The 12500-nt window shown below is 38.6% G+C and overlaps 1 protein-coding gene across 1 annotated transcript in view; it reads left to right on the forward strand.

Moving 5' to 3' along the window:
* The window catches only part of ecel1 (endothelin converting enzyme-like 1), a 113881-nt gene that overhangs the window by 23701 nt on the left and 77680 nt on the right, over positions 1 to 12500 (forward strand). The window contains exon 2 of the mRNA XM_082179996.1: positions 2563 to 2638. The gene's annotated coding sequence lies outside the window, so the exon portion shown is untranslated. The remainder of the gene's footprint in view (positions 1 to 2562; positions 2639 to 12500) is intronic.

Raw genomic sequence — 12500 nt, forward strand, 5'->3', positions numbered from 1 at the left:
TATTGCAGGTCGGACACAAGGTATTGGTGTTACTGGTATTTATGGGAGTGTTTCTCCTGAGCCTTCTTTGTTGTCTCCTGACTGTCCTTTCCTCCTCCAGTGCTTGCGCCAGCTGTTGTGGTCAGCATCCATGTTCTCCAGGTCCACAGGTTTTATCTTGCACTTCTTTAGCTGGTCTTCAGTTGGTCTTTGAAGCGTTTCTTCTGTCCTCCAGCAGAGCGCTGGTCTTGTTGTAGCTGGCCATATAGCACTCTGCAGGGCAGACGGTTGTAGGGCATCCTTATGACATGCCCCAACCAGCGCAGTTGGTCCTGGGTGATTGTGGCCTCAATACTCCTGCAACCTGCTCTTCTGAGGATCTCAGTGTGGGGCACTCTGTCATGCCAAGTGATTCCCAGGATGCGCTGCAGACAGCAGATGTGGAAGTGTTCCAGGGACTTGATGTGGCGGCTGTAAGTAACCCAGGCTTCACAGCTGTAGAGGAGGGTGGTGATGCAGACCGCTTGGTAGACACAGATTTTTGTGTTGAGATGAATGTTCTTATTCTGAAAAACCCACCGCCTGAGTCTTCCAAAGGCAGCTGATGCTTGTTTGATTCTGTTCTGGACCTCATTGTCAATGCTATTGTCTTCAGAGATAATGCTCCCCAGATATTTGAATGATGGAACAACCAACAGTTTTTCATCTGCAACAGAGAAGATGGGTGGTGCGGATGGGATGTTTGCACTCCACTGGCAGATTACCACTGTTCTGAACGTTACTTTTGAATGTTCTCTGAATGTTACTTTAGAATGTTCTCTGAACGTTACTTTAGAATGTTCTCTGAACGTTACTTTAGAATGTTCTCTGAACGTTACTTTAGAATGTTCTCTGAACGTTACTTTTGAATGTTCTCTGAACGTTACTTTAGAATGTTCTCTGAACGTTACTTTAGAATGTTCTCTGAACGTTACTTTTGAGTTCTCTGAACATTACTTTAGAATGTTCTCTGAATGTTACTTTAGAATGTTCTCCGAACGTTACTTTTGAGTTCTCTGAACGTTACTTTAGAATGTTCTCCGAACGTTACTTTTGAGTTCTCTGAACGTTACTTTAGAATGTTCTCTGAATGTTACTTTAGAATGTTCTCTGAACGTTACTTTAGAATGTTCTCCGAACGTTACTTTTGAGTTCTCTGAACGTTACTTTAGAATGTTCTCTGAATGTTACTTTAGAATGTTCTCTGAACGTTACTTTTGAATGTTCTCTGAACGTTACTTTTGAATGTTCTCTGAACGTTACTTTTGAATGTTCTCTGAACGTTACTTTACAATGTTCTCTGAACGTTACTTTAGAATGTTCTCTGAACGTTACTTTTGAATGTTCTCTGAACGTTACTTTTGAATGTTCTCCGAACGTTACTTTTGAATGTTCTCCGAACGTTACTTTAGAATGTTCTCTGAACGTTACTTTTGAATGTTCTCTGAACGTTACTTTTGAATGTTCTCCGAACGTTACTTTTGAATGTTCTCCGAACGTTACTTTTGAATGTTCTCTGAACATTACTTTACAATGTTCTCCGAACGTTACTTTTGAATGTTCTCCGAACGTTACTTTTGAATGTTCTCTGAACATTACTTTACAATGTTCTCTGAACGTTACTTTTGAATGTTCTCTGAACGTTACTTTTGAATGTTCTCTGAAGATTCTGAAACAAGTAATATTTAAAAAAACATTATCAAAATACCTTTCTATTAACGCACTGGAAGAACGTTTGTTCATAACTTTTACAGAACATTCCCAGATCGTTCCCTGTTAGTTGGGTTAGCTCATGAATATTAATGAGATTACTCAGTCGTCTCACCTGACTTGCTGAAAGGCAGACTGTGGTAAATCGGTGCTAGTTATAGTAAAATTCCAGGTTATTTCACGTTTGATTATCAACACAGCTGTTGGGCAGAGGATTCTGCTCAGTCTTCAAATCACTGTTTTATGTGGCCGGCTACAATTTATGTTCTTTGCACTGTGGCTAAGCATAATGGAAAATGAAAATATAATGATTATTTCCTAAAAAGCTCCAGTTATAATGGTTAGTAGACCCCTGGGCCTGTGTGATATTGAGTGCTGTACAAACGACAAACTAACCACACACACACACACACACACACACACACACACACATGGTTATTGTCGTGGCTCTTATATCTGATGATATGTGTTCAGTGTTAATGGCCCCTCATTATGACAGAGTGATTTTAGAGGAAGAAAGAGCGAGTGAAGTTTAGAAGAATATCCACAGCTTTAATGGCCTCTCTCTCTCTCTCTCTCTCTCTCTCTCTCTCTCTCTCATTACAGTACGGAACATGATGCCGCTCTTTGTTTAGAGGGTGCTGTAATTTATTTCTCTGATGAGTTATTCCCTCCATCTGGTTGGTGTTTCTGCGACTGATCCGGAATCAGTGACATCCGCTAGTCACTGTCTGGTCACGGGCAGCTAGTTCTCCAGTCAGTCAGCTGGAGGTTTATGAGTTTGACTCCATCCTTCTCTGTGGAAAACACTGATTGTTTCTGTTCCTCTCGCAGTGATGATGAACCTGACGTCGATCTGAAGGCCCATTTGAAGACTAATTGTGTTTCCAGTGGATCTAAGCTAGAGAAGGTCTGTGGTTAGCATTACCTGAAGAGGTCTTATTAGCTTTTATTGTTAGCCAAACGATTTAAAGTTGATATTCTAATAATTTAACAACACATTTTTGTTTTGTAATTATTTTAATTATTTTAAATATTTTTTATGAATAATACATTAAAAAGTGTTTTATTTTGATTGGTTATATTTTAAAATGATTTATTTACATTTTTACACATTTATGATTTAATTAATTTTTAGTATGTGTTACATTTTGTATGTTTTTATTTTTAAATTATTTTTATTCATTTTTATTTGACATTTTTATGATTTGATTTGTTTTATTTTAATTGTTTTTATTTTTTAATTATTTTTATTTTTAAATAATTATTTTTAATTAAAATTTTACATTTGTTTGAACATTTTTTATTAATTAATTACTTTTCATCAACTCACAAAGCCCAGTTTGGGAAACCATGATCTAAAGTTAAACTAGCATAAATAACTCACATTTACACTGGCATGTATTCACACTTGTAAATTTGAAAGTGATTCAAAAACCACATATTACTGTTATAAATTGTTTATTGCTGCATACTACATGCAACACACATTCTGTACAGTGCAGTATGCTGTAAACAGTACACTATTATTATGTGCATAGCCATGAGCTTCAAATGTTGGGGAGGAGCAAGTTCATATAATCCTCCAATCACAGCTCTGTATGCAAATAACCCGCTGCCCACTTCATTATTCTCCATGCTGTATTCCCAGGTAGGAATTTAGAAAATCAAGCCTGTTGATGGATGTTTGCGCATGAGTTCACACACACTGCTACCGTGTGTGTGTGTGTGTGTGTGTGTGTGTGTGTGTGTGTGTGTGTGTGTGTGTGTGTGTGTGTTTTGAACACATGTACTGTAGAGATGTATGTGTTGTCTCATGATGTTTGTCAGTCAAATCAAACACAGACACATTGAGTCTTTCCTGAGCCGTGTGTGTGTGTGTGTGTGTGTGTGTGTGTGTGTGTGTGTGTGTGTGCGACTCAATCACATGCACTAGTTCACAGGTTTATGATGTGCTTTTAATTAAGATTCATTAGAATAGATATTTCTCATTAGAGCACAATCCCCTACAGACCTCCATGATGAACCTGTCAGTCAAACCCCAACTGAGTTCACAGAAACAAACTCCCTCTCTCTCTTTCTCTTCACACTCCAGTGGACACAGAGGCAGCAGAATCTTTTTTTTAAAACAGTATGTAAATTTGGCTCAAATCTGATATTTTACCCTCAGATGTGATTAAACCCATCAAAACATGATTATGTTATGAAAACATTAAGTCTAAGTGTCAAAATGTTTCCTTGTAATGCAAACGTTAATCGAACATTCCGTTTTGCAAGCATTATGGGAATGTTACTTTTGAAATTTCTCTGAACATTCCAAAACAAGTAACAAGTTCAAACTCTCTTCCTTCATCATGGTTGCTGAGCAACAAGTAGTTTAAGTTCACTGTTGCTGATGAGGTTTACCACAGTCTTGTCATCTGTGAACTTAATAATGTTTTTGGAGCTGAACTTGGCAGTGCATTCGTGAAGAGCAGCGGGCCCAGTACTGAGCCTTGTGGGACACCGGGGCTCAGTGTGGTGGTGCTGGATGTAATGGTCATCAGCTGGAGTGCCCTTGAGAGCTCCCTGAGGGCACTCCACATCAGACTATCATTACTCACAACTACATTTCCCATAATTCACTGCCCGGACTCATCATCCCTGATTATCACATTCACCTGTGACTTATTATATTGTTTAGTTCACCCCATATAAGCCTGGTTCACCTCATCATTCCCTGCGAAGTCTTGTACGTTATTACACTGCATTTCTGAGCGTTTCCTTTGTTGTCATTGTTCCTGGTTCTTGATCTCTGCCCGTGTCCTGGTTTTCCTGTTTCTGCCTCACCCTCTGGATTTGTCTGTTTGTTGGATTGCCTGCCTGTGTATGACCTTTGCCTGGATTTTGACTACGACTCTGTATACCCTTTAAATAAAACTGCATTTGGATCCTCAACCTTCGTGTCTCGGAGCAGTGCGTAACACTGGAGGTGTTACGGTCGAAACTGGGGTCTTCTGGTTAAAACGTCCAGGATCCAATTTAGGGCTGCCCTTGACTAAAGATTTTTCTAGTCGACTAGTAGTCGTTCAATTGAGCCATTAGTCGACTAATCGCGCGTTTATATTAATAAGCCATAAATCATAATAATGAACCTTTAATTGCCTATATATATAATATGCATAAAGCTCACCACAGCGCACAGGCAAATGTAAGGATTATGAGTGTGTCATGAAAAAACAGAAGGAGACAGCCTAAAAATTGTAATCATTTATTGATAAGGTTTTCAATGTTTTCTGTGTTTTCTGCTGCAGAGATTAAGTCAACGATGCTGACTCGTCATCTCCACCTATATGCTCGTTTCATACGGATTACATAATCTGAAAATATGTATTTTCCATTTGAATTGGTTTGTTTAAAAGCAGACATTTCAAGCTTTCAATAAATATATTTCTCATATCTGCGAGGCAAGTATACACTGAGTTTCGGTTTGTTTTTGTGCCGAGCTCAAGTTCACAGAGACGCCAGAAAGCGCATTCTGATTGTTTCCATTATTTAACAAAAGCACAACGTTTTGTTGTTATTGTGAGTTTACAGAAATAAAAGTAGACCATTTACAGTTTGCATTACTCTTCTCTGTATAACCAAAAATGACGGAGTATTTTAAGTTAACCCTCTGAGGTCTGAGCTGTTTTCTGGGCCCTGGAGGTGTTCTGACATGCTCTGACGTTTGTGTTTTTTTCTGTTACTAGTGACATTTTCATGGCTAAAGTCTAATTACACTGTATTCAGCACAAACTCTGCTACAATAATATATCAGCAGCATGTATGTAAAAGTTTGTAGTTTTGAGATAATGACATTTATGCGTGGTTTGTGAAAATACAAAATTCTCACTGAAATAAGGCCATGAAACCCATACTGATTATTTCTTCACAAGACTTTTGAAAATTGTATGACATAGCCTAGAATATTTGCTCCAAAACTATGTGAAAATCACCCTGACTGCTCATTCAGATAAGACAATATATTGATTTAAAATTTCTAAGACGTGTTTTGTGTGACAAAGCCATATGCGAAGAGGCGTGATCATCTCATGAATATGTAAGCTTTTCACACCTGAGAAAGACAAAGACACTCCCCTAACTGCCCTATTAGGAGCGATCAGGCCCTGTCATTCAGAGCAACCTTGCACAAAGAATGAGGAGATTTAAAAAAGAATGGCTTTTAGATTGTTTGGATTTATTTACAACACAACACAATCCAAAAATACAAATGACAAAAGAGCACATTGAAAACAATGATCCAAAGACAGAGACCTTTGTGCCATTCCTAAAAACATTGTACATACCTTTCATTTCCAAGGTGTTTGATTTTCACTTTACCATGTTAATGTCCAGAGACTCATGTGAATGTTGAAGTCAGCAGGACTCAGTTGCATCTGGTCCCTGAAAGAAAAGAAAAGAAAAACTGTGAACATAATGATATCAAGAGAAACTATAGGGCTGCACGATTTTGGGAATAGATTTTAGATTTTTCTGGTTAAAATTTCTTTTTAAAATTCACAGAATACACACACACACACACACGTTTCCAACAATATATAATGAACACCAGGTTTGTTGTGCCTTGTAGGCATAGGCTACGCAGTGCTGCATAAAATAATAATAACAATAAATTAAATCTTCCAAAAGATTTCAAGAACAACTACGCTAGAGAAAAATATATTGATTATCATATGTTACTTCAAATGTTTCCATTCGTTATGATGATATGAAATGAGAAAATGGTAAAAACATAAAGCCTAATGTTTGGTGCATTTTTCCTTTCAAACGCAATCGCGCTCCAAAATATGATACATTCAAACCCACAGCGTGCTCCAAAATATGATACATTCAAACGCCATCGCGCTCCAAAATATTAAACATTATGGTTATACATATCTATGTTTGAGCAGATATCCACAAACAGTATTTAACAGGAAACACGGGTCTAAATAGTATAATATTCACCATATATCTAGCAACAGTTCAACTGCAATGTGAAGTTTATGCAACAATACCATAAACTAATAAGTAAGAATTTCTTACCTTACATCTTTCTTGTCTTCTTCTTCTTCTGAGTTAAATCCAATGTAAGCTCAGACGTGTCTTCCAAACTCGACGAAAAGCAGAGACTTGTGAAGTGTTTTGGTGTTTTGTGTTTGAGGTAACGAGGGCGTTCGCGTCCCATGTGGAGATTTGCATGTGAATCTCTTTTGCGCGAGTGGGCGTGTCGAATTAAAAAGTAATTAGCAAGCGTTTGAGATACTGGACATCCTGTTGGTTTTATACAAATTACTTAAACAGAGAATATTTGTTTTCAGTTTGAATCCGATCATTTAAAAGTACACACTTAAATGTGTATAAAGGTGTATGGCTCATAAATGTGTGACAAGTATTCGCTGAGTTTTGTTTCAGTTTATAGACGTGCTCAAGAAAAAAAAGTTCACCGCGACGGAGAGGCAGAACGCACACCCTGTTTATTTTCTTTATTTTACAAAAGCACAATGTTTTGATTTGATTGTAAGTGGACACATACAAAAGTAGAAATATCACAGATAATTTTTTTATATTTCTTTTTTCTGTATAACCATAAATGACGGAGTAATTTAAGTTTATGTTGCTGCTATGTGAAAAAAATCCAGCAAAACGCGGGGGCGCGTTTCTCGACCTCAGAGAGTTAAATGCAAGAGATCGCGCCGGCGCCTATATGTCATGTTAAACGCTCGCTCTCCACACAAACACTTGGATTCGCCTAATGATAGCGCACATTTAACATTTATCTAGTCGACTATTAGGGGTCAGCTCTAATCCAATTACAGAGGAAAGCGATAAGCTTGTTGATGAGCTGCTGTGGGATAAACAACATTCTAACATTAGAGTCTTTGGGCCCTATTTTAACGATCTGAAACCCAAGAATCAAACGCAAAACGCAAGTAACTTTATGGGCGGATCCTGACGCAAATCTAAAATGTGTTGGTCTGAAGTAGCTTCATTACTCATAAGTGTGGTTTGGGCGTAACGTGAAATAAACCAATCAGAGCGTCATCTCACATTCGCTTTAAGAGCAGGCGCGCTTCTTCCATGGCGGATGGCTATTATAACGGTGGGTTTGCCAGACGCACGCCAGTAGCGGTTCACAGCCGAGGAGACCGACGTTCTCGTCAGGGCCGTAAAACACAGAGAAGTGACATTGGGGATGGAGAAACACACCCAAATTAGCTTCGGTTAAACAGGCGTATGATAATTTGGGTAAATGTGTAAACTAGATTTATGCCTATTTTTTCACATCTTCATGGACACCACAATGATTTCACTCGTGTGGAATATTTTTCCTTGTAATTATGTATGGTTTGCAAAAATGTGAACTGCTGCGTCTGTGTAGATGAGAGAAGCAAAGTGTATGCACTACATTATGGCCAAGCATGCGCCCTTAAAATAGCATCTGAACGCGGCACTGAAAACACGCCACTGACTTTAGACTAGGTTTCTCCTGGTCAGTGGCGGAATTGTTTTCTAAACCTGCAAAATAGCACCAGGGAACGTTTGCGCCGGAACACGCCTCCTCTTTGCGCTGAACCCCCCCCCCGGGAGCGCAAGTTCATTCACTAATTTACCGCCGTGCGTCTGTGGAGGGAAAAGTCCGCTATGCATCGGGTGCAAAATAGGAATGATACATGCGTCGTGTACAAAGTCAATTGCTCTGGGTGCAAGATAGCTCTGTGTTCTAGTGGGGATTGGAGGATATTGCATCATCCGTAGAACAGTTTGGACGGTGTGTAAACTGGAATGAGTCGAGAGTACGAAATCATTTATATTGTTGAAATATCTGATACACATCTATGAATTTACGAACATTACCCATCATAAACATCTTAAAGATAATTCATAAATGTCTGTAATAACAAACAGCAAAGTTTTTAATAGAGACGATGAGTAAATGAGAAAATTCTCAACAAAAAAAAGTCAAAAATTCAACAAAATCATGCACATCATAGATATCTATACTGTATGTGTGCTATATTAATCTGTCTATTCTATTTACCTTTCTATATTGAGTTGAGTTGTTCGCTCGTGGACCTGGGAAAGGTTGTCAAAAACACTTTTAAATGACTTCGGCACCAAGAGCCACTGCAACTTCATCCCATGCTTTTTCCTTTGCCTGCAAGTCTTTATAAAGCACATTATGTGGATCATAAATGACTTTATGCTTCTTAACCTCCACGATGAGATGAGTGTCATCCATTATTGTCGTCTTTTCAGGTGCACTCTGAAGACCACTGCCTGTGACATGTGCTTTTGCTTATGATTGTCAGCATGATGTCAGCGTGACATCTGTTCTTATATATATATTCAGTGGGGAGAACAAGTATTTGATACACTGCCGATTTAGCAGGTTTTACTACTTACAAAGCATGTAGAGGTCTGTAATTTTTATCATAGGTACTCTTCAACTGTGAGAGACGGAATCTAAAATCCAGAAAATCACATTGTATGATTTTTAAATAATTAATTTGCATTTTATTGCATGACATAAGTATTTGATCACCTACCAACCAGTAATAATTCCGCATGTATCATTCCATATATATATATATATATATATATATATATATAATTGGTTCACAGTTGTTGTTGTTTTTTCCACAAATTGACATAATATTGCAAATTGTATAATATCCAAGGTAAACATTTCTAGTAATTGTGCAGTTAATTGTTCTCATACTGTATTTTCAGATTTGGAATATATTCTCTACCCAAATGTGTCACTAATAAAACACAATAAAATTATTTAAAGAGAAGGCTTATATTGACCTTTTAAGATTTTGTTTACATCTATCCTTATATATATATATTTTTGTTTTGTTTTTTGTTGCTATTTTATTAAAAAGGTTATACAATTACAACAACAATTTTAATAAGCTTATTTGATGTGGCAGTATTTTACAGTAAAAACTTTATAATCTATCCGATTTTGTAGTCGATTTTGACTCATCTCAGTATAGCAATAGAGTTTGGTAAAAGCCTTCATACACAGAAACGCGATTCATATTTAAACAGTCTTTTTGCGTACAGACACTTGCGATTAGAACAAAGCATAGAACTGACCTATTCCTCAGCTGGATCTGTTGCTCCTCGAAATGAAACTTCCAGCACTTCTGAGGTAAATTTTCCAGGATTATTATTAAGATAGTATTATTCCTCACAGCGTCATAAAGTACATGAGTCTGAAAGTGAACTCGCGGTGTGTGTTATCCAGCTGATGTGGGCGTTTCACCGGTTTGTATGGGATCGCCTCAGATCATTTGCGTTTGAATAGCGTGCGCTCTCCGTGGGCGGGGTCACATTAAAACTTAATGAGATGAGATGAGAACGACTGACATCTCTCTCTTTTCATACATATTACATAAACTGTGAATATTTGTTTTTTTATAAAAATTACTTCATTTAAAAGAAGAGAATTCAAGCTTCATGCCTGTGTGTCTGTATGCCTGTTTGACTGAGTATTCGCTGAGTTACAGTTCATTTTCGGATGCGTTTCAGAATGGACTTCACTGACCGAGAGAAAGCAGAACTCGTATCATGTTTATTTTTCTTTATTTGGCAAAAAGCACAACACTTTGTTTTTATTGTTAGTATACACAAAAATAATACACACTTAACAGGATCGATTGATGTATGAAACGTGTTTGTAAGATCAAAGTCAACAGAGTATTTTGAATCTCTTTTGAACTGATAAGAAAAAAAGCGAGCTGGTATCGCCGGCGATACCGCCGACCCCAGGGGGTTAACTGCACCTGTTTGAACTTGTTACCTGTATAAAAGACACCTGTCCACACACTCAATCAAACAGACTCCAACCTCTCCACAATGGCCAAGACCAGAGAGCTGTGTAAGGACATCAGGGATAAAACTGTAGACCTGCACAAGGCTGGGATGGGCTACAGGACAATAGGCAAGCAGCTTGGTGAGAAGGCAACAACTGTTGGCGCAATTATAAGAAAATGGAAGAAGTTCAAGATGACGGTCAATCTCCCTCGGTCTGGGGTACCATGCAAGATCTCACCTCGTGGGGCATTAATGATCATGAGGAAGGTGAGGGATCAGCCCAGAACTACATGGCAGAACCTGGTCAATGACCTGAAGAGAGCTGGGACCACAGTCTCAAAGAAAACCATTAGTAACACACTACGCCGTCATGGATTAAAATCCTGCAGCGCACGCAAGGTCCCCCTGCTCAAGCCAGCGCATGTCCAGGCCCGTCTGAGGTTTGCCAATGACCATCTGGATGATCCAGGGAAGGAATGGGAGAAGGTCATGTGGTCTGATGAGACAAAAATAGAGCTTTTTGGTCTAAACTCCACTCGCAGTGTTTGGAGGAAGAAGAAGGATGAGTACAACCCCAAGAACACCATCCCAACCGTGAAGCATGGAGGTGGAAACATCATTCTTTGGGGATGCTTTTCTGCAAAGGGGACAGGACAACTGCACCGTATTGAGGGGAGGATGGATGGGGCCATGTATCGCCAGATCTTGGCCAACAACCTCCTTCCCTCAGTAAGAGCATTGAAGATGGGTCGTGGCTGGGTCTTCCAGCATGACAACGACCCGAAACACACAGCCAGGGCAACTAAGGAGTGGCTCCGTAAGAAGCATCTCAAGGTCCTGGAGTGGCCTAGCCAGTCTCCAGACCTGAACCCAATAGAAGATCTTTGGAGGGAGCTGAAAGTCCGTATTGCCCAGCGACAGCCCCGAAACCTGAAGGATCTGGAGAAGGTCTGTATGGAGGAGTGGGCCAGAAGCCCTGCAGTGTGTGCAAACCTGGTCAAGAACTACAGGAAACGTATGATCTCTGTAATTGCAAACAAAGGTTTTTGTACCAAATATTAAGTTCTGCTTTTCTGATGTATCAAATACTAATGTCATGCAATAAAATGCTAATTAATTACTTAAAAATCATACAATGTGATTTTCTGGATTTTTGTTTTAGATTCCGTCTCTCACAGTTGAAGAGTACCTATGATAAACATTACAGACTTCTACATTCTTTGTAAGTGGGAACACCTGCAAAATCGGCAGTGTATCAAATACTTGTTCTCCCCACTGTATATACAAAAACATAATTAAATTAATCTGTAACTTAAGCTAAACTGGCAGTATACATTGTTTGAACTTGTTTTTGTAGTTCGGGCAAAAAGTTTGTTTTTGGACATTTGCTTTATTTTTAAATTGCTGAAGGTCATTTGATTGACTGTTTAAAACACAATAGATTTCATCAATGCGCTTTTTGGTTGAAACTGCTGTGTATTTTGGCCATGATCAATGCATTGTCACTTTAATTCAGCGTGAGCGGCGCAGCGAAAATAGTCTCACGGCGAAACAATCGCGACGCTGCTTCTGCTAACGCTCTGCTAACGCTCTGCTAACTCTCTGCTAACGCTCTGCCAACGTGTGCAGTGTGAAACCGGCGGAAGTGTTCTTTAGCCTTTTGATTTCTGTTCATGATATTCAGATACAATTAAATGTTTTACTATAAGAATAAGATCAGATAACTCTGCACAAAAGTTCTGTTAACGTTAATGGAAGAACTTTTGTGCATAACTTTCTCTCTTAGCTACGTAGAACAATTTCTGTAAAATAAGGTTTCCTTTCTCATCAAACGTCCTGTTAAATAGAGAAAATGCATCACATTATGCGAGTAAAAGGGGTTGTAAACGCTGTTTCACTTTAATGGTGCAAAATTACATTTGAAC

The sequence above is a fragment of the Leuciscus leuciscus genome (assembly GCF_965113295.1).
Source record: "Leuciscus leuciscus genome assembly, chromosome: 9".
Taxonomy (NCBI): Eukaryota; Metazoa; Chordata; class Actinopteri; order Cypriniformes; family Leuciscidae; genus Leuciscus; species Leuciscus leuciscus.